The sequence below is a fragment of the Phyllobates terribilis genome, unplaced genomic scaffold (genome assembly GCF_046119375.1).
Source record: "Phyllobates terribilis strain yellow unplaced genomic scaffold, ASM4611937v1 Scaffold_349__1_contigs__length_1988846, whole genome shotgun sequence".
Lineage (NCBI taxonomy): Eukaryota > Metazoa > Chordata > Amphibia > Anura > Dendrobatidae > Phyllobates > Phyllobates terribilis.
In genome coordinates this window covers 1,349,685-1,361,087 of record NW_027363109.1, presented here as the reverse complement: position 1 = coordinate 1,361,087, position 11,403 = coordinate 1,349,685, and positions in this window count along the sequence as shown.

The following is an 11,403-nucleotide window of genomic DNA, read 5'->3' as shown; positions in this document are numbered from 1 at the left end:
GCTTTACCTGGCTCTTCCAGCGGCCCTGGTGGTGAGTGGCACCCTGGGTAATAATAGTGTTAGTACCAGGCCAGCTTTGTATTATCAGCCGGTACAAAGCCCGAAATTCATGTTGTCACGCCAAATTAGACATGGCCACCATGAATTTCTAGTAAATAGAAAAAAAACACAGAAATTTTTTTTTAATTAAAAATAAAACACAAAACCCATTTAGGCTCCGTTCATACGCGGCCCAAAAAATCTCTACTGCATGCCGACGTTGCGCTTTTCTCAGCGCGCTTTTCCCGAGGCATGTTAACATGTAGCCTATGGGGAAAGCGCGCCGAAAAAAACGCCAAGAATTGGCATGTCAATTCTTTTTGCGCGGCCGCTTTTGCAGTAAAAGCGCCCACGCAAAAATACGTGGCAAAACGCGGCATCTGAACGCTTTTCAGCAAAATCCATAGCTTTTGCTGGAAGGCGTTTCCAGCTTTCTTTGGCACTTCTTTTACGCGAGCGGTCTAAAGCGCCGCATAAAAGCAGGAACGTAGCCTAAGGGACTCTATCTTTAATAAAAAAAAATCCTCGCTCCGACGTAATCCATGGGTCTTCTGTCTTCAGCTCTGCTACATCTTTGCCATCAGAGAAATATGTCTGCTGACAGATGAGCAGGCACAGAATGACACTGGAGCACTGTTACTGTGTAGTGCGGCGCTATGTTTCTTTTTTTGTCATTTCATGCAGTGTAGAAATCTTGGGAAAAGTGTGGATTGTGCTCTGGAAGTGATCATTATAGCTAACTATGTTATTTTCTGCAGAGATAAGTCCTGCATAGAAGATGGGATATATCGGTCTGCAGATAAAGAACTTCACCTAGAGACATCACTGGTGAGTATGTGTATTACCTATGTTGAGTATATGTATTACCTATACACACACACTGACACTATATACAGAGCTCCTGTGTATAATATTAATGGTGATCATTGCATTACCTGTACACTGACACTATATACAGAGCTTCTGTGTATAATGTCACTGGTGATGACTGATAACCTGTACACTATATACAGAGCTCCTGTGTATAATATCACTGGTGATCACTGTATAACCTGTACACTGACCCAATATACAGAGCTTTTTTACATTTTTATTATTTTAGCATTATTTGTCACTATGTTGTGGCATTATGTGCTTTGGTCATGACATGACGATATTTGTCCCTTGTATGTGGTATTATTCAGTCACTATGTGGTGGTAATATGTGGTCTCATGGTGTGTCAGTATTTATACCTTGTATCTGGTAGCATTTGATCACTATGTGGTGGTATTATGTGCTTTGGTCATGGTGTGGCGGTATTTGTGCCTTGTATGTGGCATTATTTGGGCACTATGTGGTGGTAATATGTGATCTGGTCACGGTGTGGTGGTATTTCTGGCTTCTATCTGGTAATATTGGTCTTGGTAGAGTGGATTGTGGTTGGTCATTTGTTTTATCTGATATCAATAAGGGGAAACCTCTTTATTTCCAATAGATATTAAATACTTGGATGTTTAACCCCTCCCTGCCCTGTGACTATTACACAGCAGCAGAGATGCAGTTGCAGAGGTTCACCAGAGAAAGCAAGTTGGCATTTGGTGAGATTTTCACCTCTGTATTTATAAGACAAAACCAGGAGTGGGTGAGAAATTCATAAAACATTACCTCGGATTGCTCCACTCCTGGTTTTGTCTTATAAATACAGAGGTAAAAATCTCACCAAATACTCAAAGTGCCACAATCTTCTGACAGTGCTGATTCCACCAATAAATAAGTGATCACCTTCCCAACCTGTGCATCGCTGATAACTTGTTTTCACCAATAAAAACCCTTTAATGCAAACTACAGTAATTGTACATCGCATTTCTGGTGAGCGCACAGTGATGGGCAGAAGCGGACAATATAATGGGTATAACGGCTAACAGGTATTTGCAAATAGCTGAAGGGTGGGTGGGCCCCTGGAGTCAATGTCCCTGGTGGACCCCAGACACCCCAGTCCGGCGCTGTTGACAGCAGTGACCTGGGGGTCTGAAATGCTTCCTGGGGCGATCCCCATGCTGTCCCCATGTCATTTGAGCACTGTCACTATCGTTTTGGGCACTTTTTAGGCTTTCTACAGACTGCTCGGGTCTCCCATAGACTAACATTGGGCTCGTTGCTCGGGTCGAGCACCCGAGTATCACGGTGAGCTCGGCCCGAGCTTCGAGCGCCCGAGCATTTTAGTGCTCACTCAACACTAATTGCCACTCTTCGTAATGTGCAAACAATGTCTTCTTCAGGTGGATTCCACCTGGATCACTCATGAAAAGCACTAGATAAAAATGTAAATGATTGAACATATGCACTGCAATATAAAAACAACTTGCTGTGCATTGTGTATTTTTCAGTCTTTTTCAGCTTCTTTTCTCCGCTTCCAGCTTTGAAAATTATGAAGTGGTTAAAGAAAGTGATCGGTTCATTCTGCTGGTGGCTTCTGTTTGGAAGCCGCTCACTATTTTATATGTAGTTAACAAAAACACTGATGTTTTCCTTAAGTGTCTTCTTATAAAATAAAAAATCAGTGGGTATGCTGGCGTCTATAAGGTGCTGTGTGTACGTACCCTTAGGAATAACAGAATCTCTGGTCATCTCCTCCATTTTTGGCCAGAGTTTAGAGGATTAATGGGAGACATAGAACCGCTATTCTCCAGTTTGGGATCTAACCCTTCAGACATACTATATATGAGGTATAGTATTAATATACCATAAAAGTCAGTAATAATCAATTAAATGCGAAAAGACATTAAACAATTTTAATTTTTTATTTCTTTGAATTAAAATTGCATGGAAGGATGAAGACAAGTTCTTGGAGGAGCCTTCAACTTTTGCACGTGTCTCTTGCTGGTCAGGAGGCCACAGGTAGGTGGTACAACTCCTTCCATACAGGTACAGCATTAATGGTGGATGTGCTGTAGTTTCTTCAGAGCGCTAGATTTGGGGGTTTTCTGTCCTCGAGATGTCAATGGTGCGTTGGTGGCAGCAGCCAAAAATACAGCTTTCTCTGACAGCACGAGCAGCCCTGGATAATCCACGCCGGCAGGATGTTATCATCCGGCGGAAGAGAGAACCTAGGAGAAAAGATGTAAAACTGATGTAAGTAATGGGACTCCATATTAGAGGACACTACTGTGGTGTCACTGTGACATGACATTAGAGGAATCTCATCATACAGAGGAGCAGAATCATTGTCAGCCATCATACATGTGACAATCCCACCACTGACGGATAACATCTGCTCCACATGACTTCTTCTCACTGACGTCATACAACATGGAGATTATCGTCACACTTACCTCGCCTAGTTTCCCCCTCTTCAACTTTCTCTGTTTTTAGTTGTTTTCTCAGTGTTAGAAAATATTTTCTTCTCTTCTGAACTGGAGATTCTAATCAAAAAGCCAGAAAAAAATGTTGATTATAAACTCCTAAAAGATGAGCTTTGTATCTTTATAGAGTTATGCAACTGATTAATATGAACCTGTAGCTTTTCTGGGTTCCGGTGGTGTCTCCCCAAAGAACCATGTCCCCATATTAATATGACATTACTTTCAGCAAGCCACGGTGTTATATAATCAGTTGGATAAAACTTCATTGTAACTTTAAAGAAGACCCATCACCAGGTCAAAAGTGTCCAAGATTCGCTCTTATTTTATGTCGGCTTCTCCCCTGAGTATTCTGATATTTGTTTTCCTAAAATCCACAGTACGGTTGTAGAGATATGGGACTTTTTATTTAGTGTTAATTATTATGGTCTTTATCATGTGGGCGTGGTAACCTAAGGGCACGCCCCAGAGGATCCTGTGAGCACCGCCCCTTTGTAAAGAATAAAAATTACCACTAATTACAAAGGCCCATAACTCTGGAACCGTATGGGGGATTTTAACAAAACAAAAATAGAATACTCAGGGGAGCAGAAAGAATAAAGGAAGTAATTTTAGAGCCTTAATATTTAAATTTTGGATCATAGGCTATAATTGGATGGCCTATAAACCTGTACATACCTGACAATGAGGGCGAGGATGACTCACTGTTTTTAGCAGTAAAACACTGATTGTCTCCAACAGTTTTGGAAGGGGAAGATTCTTTCTGCCTGTTGGTAGAAAAAAGACACGTAAATTACAAGGAAAAAACAATAGAATAACGGAAGAACACCTGTCTGTAAGGTCAATTAGGACAACATAGAGGAGATATCCTGCTCAAGACCACATTTTACCAGCAAGAATGGAGTCTAATTAGTAATATTGGCCTGTAGTGAGTTGGAAATGAATGGTTGGTCGCAACAATCAGCTGTTATTGAAGTTATCACAAGTAAGACCCACAGAGATTGTGTAGTCATGGGGTGGTGGATGCTAGATTTAGATTTGTGTTACTCGTATCTTGTATTTGGATCCGACATATATCAGGACTAAATCTCATAATAATAATAATCTACTCACATTTCTGAGCGTTTTTCATTGATCTCTGGGGAACACCCTGGAGGTGACATAGGCACTTCATTGCCTTCATCACTGTTCTCTTGGGAACACTGTGGAGGTGACATAGGCTCTTCATTGCCTCCATCACTGTTCTCTTGGGAACACTGTGGAGGTGACATAGGCTCTATATTGGTCATCATCCCAGTATTGGTGATATATAGCTAAAACAGATAAAGAAATATAAAATAGATATATTTAATTTTTTTTGTAATTATAGGTTTCATACATTTTATTAGCCACATACTTACTTTAGAAGACCTTTGATAAGTTGATGCAAAGTTTTTGATTTCTGGCCAGTCATTGTCCTCACTTGTGTCCCCCTCATCTGAATTCATATGTTTGAAGCTGCTACTTCGAGCTAAAAAATACAAGTGTTATTAGAGATTATTAGTATAATACCCAGACAGTCACCATGTTATCACTAATAATGATGGGAACTGATTTTGACATAAAATGAAAGACAAGACACACGCCAGTTTTCTGCAGATGACGTCTCATTTTACTTACTGATAAAGTAGCGGGTGTCCTCATCTGACTTTAGGTCAGGAACGAACAGGGGCTTCTGACTTAAAAGGTTGTCAAAGTCTAAGTCACGCATAAATGGATGAATTTTGATCTCATTTGCGCCTCCTGGAAAAGGAAGACAAGAAAGAAAGTGATACAGTCATTGTCAGAGAAACTGCTCCATATCTGTAGAATTTATGTTAATCTGAACTGAAGATGTAACAGAGCCGACATAAAGGAAATATATTGAACATTATAGCATGAAGAATGGGTAATAGAAAAGTAGGTAGAGTACAGAACCTCAGTGCTGATCCTCATGGAACCCATCATTTGTCTGGTCACGCTGTAATAATTCATTGATAATACTATTAATATTACCTGTTCCAAGTCTCAGTGCTGGAATTTTTCTGAGCAGTTGAGTGATGATGCCTCGAGCATTAGTTGGAGGAAAGTAATTACATCTCCAAGGTATATCATCTGTTATATAAAAAGCAAATATTATAAGAAATAAAACCTCTTCATTTATTTTCATAAAAAAAAAATTCCTTAACAAAGCTAGAAAAAACTACAGAACTATTCAAGTCAAATAACAGTGACATCACAAGCATTCAGATTATTTTACTTACCCTGGATGATACTGTGTAAAATATTCCTTCTGCAAGCCCCTGTAAATGGTGGATATCCAAATAGAAATTTATATAGGATGATCCCTATTGACCACCAGTCAACAGGCCTTCCATAGCCTATCTTTAGGATAACTTCTGGGGCCATGTAAGTAGGGGTGCCAGCAGTCTGGAAACCAACAGAAAAAGGAGATGATGATCAATAAATATAATTGCGACACATAACATCAGTGGAAATGTTTTTCTAGAGAAATTATAAATCAGAGAAGGAGAAAGATGAGATCTGTAAAGTACAAGACCCTGTAAGTAAAGCCTACCTCTTTATCAAGGAACTCTTTGGTGATGTCCTTAGTTGGAGTCTTGTAGAAGTCTGAGTTTGGTCTCATGAGGCCGAGTTTTGAAACCCCAAAATCAGTGACCTTAATATGTCCTGTTGATGTTATCAGGAGGCTGTGAAAGAAAAGATGGTGTCAGCACCAAGTAATAACCCACAGACTGTATAAGAAACTCTAACTTTCTTCCCCTCTAATATGCTAGAGGGGTCACTTACTTCTCAGGCTTCAGATCTCTGTGCACCACACCATAGCTGTGCAGGTATTCCACAGCAAGGACCGTTTCCGCAATGTACATACGGGCCAAGAGGACTGGTAAAGGACCCCTGTGCTTTAGAAGGGTACCACAGTCACCTCCTACAGGAGAAAGCAAATATGAGAACTGAGGGTTTGTTACAATGTAAATTACACATGATGAGTGGGAATGTGAAAAAGGCGGAGACATTGGGACAGGATGGTCTATATATACTGTATAATGTAGTGCGTATACTGTATACTGCAGATAGACCCTATACATAGAGACAGAGCCTCATCTACGAGCCTCTAATTTTTTTCTCTGTGAACGTTCTTATCTATAAAAACTCTTCAAAAAGACCAATCTTCCTTTTACCCATAGTGGAAATTGCTGCCGTGCTCAGCGAGGACATACTGGGGGACTTTCATAGAGATCAATGGTTTTTCAGGCATCTTGGTAACAGATGACTTATAATAATTGCAAAGAGGACATGTAACCGTCCATGTGGGCACATTGTGGTCATATATAGGTGCTAGGATTAAGCAGACGTGGGCTGGATATAGATACAATGGATGTGTCCTACCTGGTACATACTCCATGACCATACATAGATGAAGTTTAGTAGGAAAGGAGCAGAACGTGGAGACCACAAAGGGACAATCTGCGAATGCTGAGATGTCCCTCTCCAGAAAGGCCCATTCAAGCCTCTTTGGCTTTTTCAGGTTCTCCTTGTCCATTTTCTTCATAGCGCAGACTTGGTTTGTGTCTTTATGGCGAACTAAGTGGACGGCCCTGGAGAGGAGAAAAAAACATGATTTACTATAAATTCTTATTAACAATCTATCTATAGATCTCATCAAATGATCTCCTGTATTAATGATTAATGTGGGGCCATCACTAGAAAACCATGTCTATAAATACATAAAATAACACTCCACAAATGATCACCAATGGGGGGTCCTCATCCACGTCACATCCTAACTGACCTGAATAGTGACAGATAGATGTGGACCGTGATGTGAACTCATAATTTGTCCATGGGAACATAACATGAGAAGGACGCAGAGACATCGTCATAAGGAGCCCTGGGAAATATATATAATACCAAAGTAAAGCTCACCCAAAGGCTCCACTGCTGATCAGTTTGATCGGTTTATAGTCGCTCTTACAAGGAATTCTCCCCAGGTTCAATGATCCGATCGTGGCCTAAAAAGGAATAAGAAATGACATTAAGACATAGAAACTGCAGGGGAATAAAAGATGAAGATGCAGGAACGTCTCTCTTCTATATTATGTCCATGATGATTACACTGCAGCAGATGTAGGGGACGTGATACAAGCCGGACCCTGCACAGACACTATTATATTATAGGAGATATCCCCCTTATACAAAGACACAGGCGGAAATACAAACTCCGCACCACTGAGTACAGACTGTCCTCACAGATGATGAAGCCACAGGGACAGGTGGCCATAAAATACCCTGTGTCTGCCTGGAGTGGACATGGAGGCCTCCACCATCATAAATCTGACCTTCTGCTAAATGGCTGGTAATCTGGAGAAGATCAGACAACAAGGACATGAGATGTAGACCTGTGTCTGCCTGGAGAGGACAGGGAGGCCTCCACCATCATGAAACTGACCTTCTGCTATATGATTGGTAATCTGGAGAAGATGAGACAAGGACATGAGATGTAGACCTGTGTCTGCCTGGAGCGGACATGGAGGCCTCCACCATCATAAATCTGAGCTTCTGCTATATGGCTGGTGATCTGGAGAAGATCAGAGAACAATGACATGAGATGGAAACCTGTGTCTGCCTGGAGAGGACAAGGAGGCCTCCACCATCATGAACCTGAGCTTCTGCTATATGGCTGGTGATCTGGAGAAGATCAGACAACAAGGACATGAGATGTAGAAGATGATAGATCCTTACCAGGCGCTCCACTGAGTAGGCCGGATACTCCAGTACAAGCAGGACATTTTGGGCCAGTTGTTTAATAAAGGCCAATTCTCCACTTTGGGATTTTTCTTCAGCCTATAGAGATGAAAACAAAGAAGAATGAAAATCATGAGAGAAAAAGCAAAACGGAGGAGGCCATTTATATCACCATGTTACTTATGCTATCTACACTACAAGTACTACATGACAACTGACGAGGGATCCGGTCGCTTGTAAACCTTTAAATCCCCACGTCCTCCCTCCATACCCAATGTATGTATATAAGACACATGGCTGCTTGTGACCTGTGTAAAATGGCCACAGCAGACTCCAACTCAAAACGCGGGGTGACTGCAACAATGATAGCCCCACAATTATATACAGTAGATATCTAATAGGCTTTAAACCAGAAGAAAAACAACACCTAATTAAGAGTTAGACCCTAGCCGCACCACACCGACACCACACCGACACAAGGGTTAAGGCATTAATATCCCACATTAATACCACTATCCTCACAGGACCGAAGTCCACTAGTTATATTGAGATGTAACCAAAGTCACTATTCCCCCAACAGTAACCTCCGTCCAAAGGACATCACATTTATCAAGACTCTGACCCAAACCTATCCCCCACCGCTGTGACCGTCCCAAAACCTCTACTTATCAAGTGCCAGCCTTCAAACTTTCCTCCCATCTCTTTATAAGGGCTGGTTGGATGCTGGAACGTGAAACTCCTACCTTCTTCCTTTTATTGTCCCCCTGTAACCCAGCTCCTCAACTCCTTCCCGCAAATGTACGGGTTATTAACATCCTGGAAGGGTCCTCACATGTGGAGGGGGCTCAAGAGCTGAGCTCCCCAAACATGCGTATATGAAATAGCCAGCATCTGTCCCTAAAAACCGTGGACAACGCAGAATTCTTCTGTTAACCATTTAAATAAAGCTGTCAGTCTGTGACAGTATCATTTCAATTGTGCATGCACCAATGCCTGAGCACTCTTGCTTTCATCGGCCCTCCACAAGGCGATCACAGGGGTCTAATGCATTTCTAGGACAACCAGGGGTCTGCTGAAGACCTCCGTTGCTGAAACCACGGTCCTCCTTGTGAAGCTTAGCTATAGGCTGAGCTCCAGAGGAGATCAAGATTTTCACTATATAGCGCAATACTGTAGTATTGCAATATATAGTATGAGCGATTTGCAGGATTAAGTCCCCTAAGGGAACGAAAAAAAAAATGTAAAAATAAAGAAGAAAAGATTTAAAAAAATGTTAAAAATTTAAAAGTTCAAATCACTCCTCTTTTCACCATTTAAAATAAAGAAAGGAAAAAATTAATGATCATATTTGATATTGATGCGGTTGTTAAAGTCTGATCTTTTAAGATAGGGAATTAATTAATACGATCAATAAACACCGAAAAGAGGAAAAAAAATTGGATTTGTGTTTTTTTTTTCTTCTCATTTCACTTAAAAACATTAATAATAAACAATCAAAACACCCATAGAATCTATGATTCTATGACACTCTATGTACACAAAGTTCACTGCAAAACTCAAATCGTCACTCATCCCAATCGACAGAAAACTAAAATGTTATGGGTCCCTGAATATAGCGACACAAAGAACCATTGCATCTCACTTGGAATTTTTTTCCCTTGTTTCAGTACAATGTATGGTAAATAGAATGGAGCCACTGAAAGCTACAACTTGTCCTGCAAAAGAATCAAGCCCTCACATGTCTATGTCAATGGAAAAATAACAAATTTATGGCTCTTGAAAGAAAGTGAGGAAAAAATGAAGGCATAACAACTGAAAACTCTGTGGTCCATAATTGGTTAACCAATCCAATTCCCCCCTACCTCCACAACCCTCCCAATAACCCTGTAGATATCACCCTCTCCCTTGTCATGTAGCCTGTATGCCCTATTACTGCTCCCCGGCTATTCTTATCTGGGTATTTGGTACAGGTTAAACTTATATTCCATTATTATTTTCCATTATTACTATATGATTTGTGCAGATTGTCTGCTATTTACCTGTTGTACTAATGTCCATATGTTCTTCTGTAAATGCTCAAGATATTCTGAGCTTATATGACCTCGTTTGTATTTGGTCAGGCAATCTCTCACAAGCTCCATTACCAGCCGGTAAGTGAAGCTGAGGACGCCATCGGGCAGTGGTAGCACAAAGTCAGGGTCATAGGTGGCAAGAATCCCCTGGAGTAGTGCTAACACCTGAAGTCTGTCTGGAGAAATTCCAGACATTTCCAGTAAATCCAAGCGCAGTCTGTATATGACTAGCTATATGGCTTATCACACCGACAACAATGACACCGGAAAGTCAAAGTGACAACTAGAGTGTAATCACTTGTAGAAGTAGTGATGGTTAATTGTGATGTCATAATGGAATCTTGTGTTCTACTCTTAAAGGGGCAGCTTACCTTATAAGGAAGTTGCCTAGCATCCCTTAAGGAGGCAACAATATAGGCTGAGCATCGGTACCATATGCAGACATGGATGATAGAACTATGGACGCTTTACTCTTCTGAGCAGTTAGAGTATTATTATGTTGTTACATAAATTATTTATATCTGTTCCACACAATAAAAATTACAGTGTTTTGTATCAATAAGAAAGTCAGATTCCGGGGCTAAAAGACAATGTATATCTTTGTACCGTGTTAGGGGCTAAAAGAAGTATCTTTACTGAGGGAACAGGGCCGGACTAGGGGCTGCGCCCAGCTCTGGCATAGGACGCACACAGGCCCATGTTACTCTCCCACACCCACTTTCAAAGATGAGGGTCTCTATTACAAATATGACCCTGCCTACCATTGGAGAAAATCTAAATTTACTACTCCTCGTGATACCAATTTATTAGGATGATCATTTAGGTCTCTTTATCACATTAATAGTTCCCCTTGGGCATCCTTATAATAATAAGAGTGCCCCTCTGGGTTTCCTTATAATAATATTAGTGCCCCTCTGGGTCTCCTTATAATAATAATAGTGCCCCTCTGGGTCTCCCTATAATAATAATAGTGCCCCTCTGGGTCTCCTTATAATAATAATAGTGCCCCTCTGGGTCTCCTTATAATAATAATAGTGCCCCTCTGGGTCTCCCTATAATAATAATAGTGCCCCTCTGGGTCTCCTTATAATAATAATAGTGCCCCTCTGGGTCTCCCTATAATAATAATAGTGCCCCTCTGGGTCTCCTTATAATAATAATAGTGCCC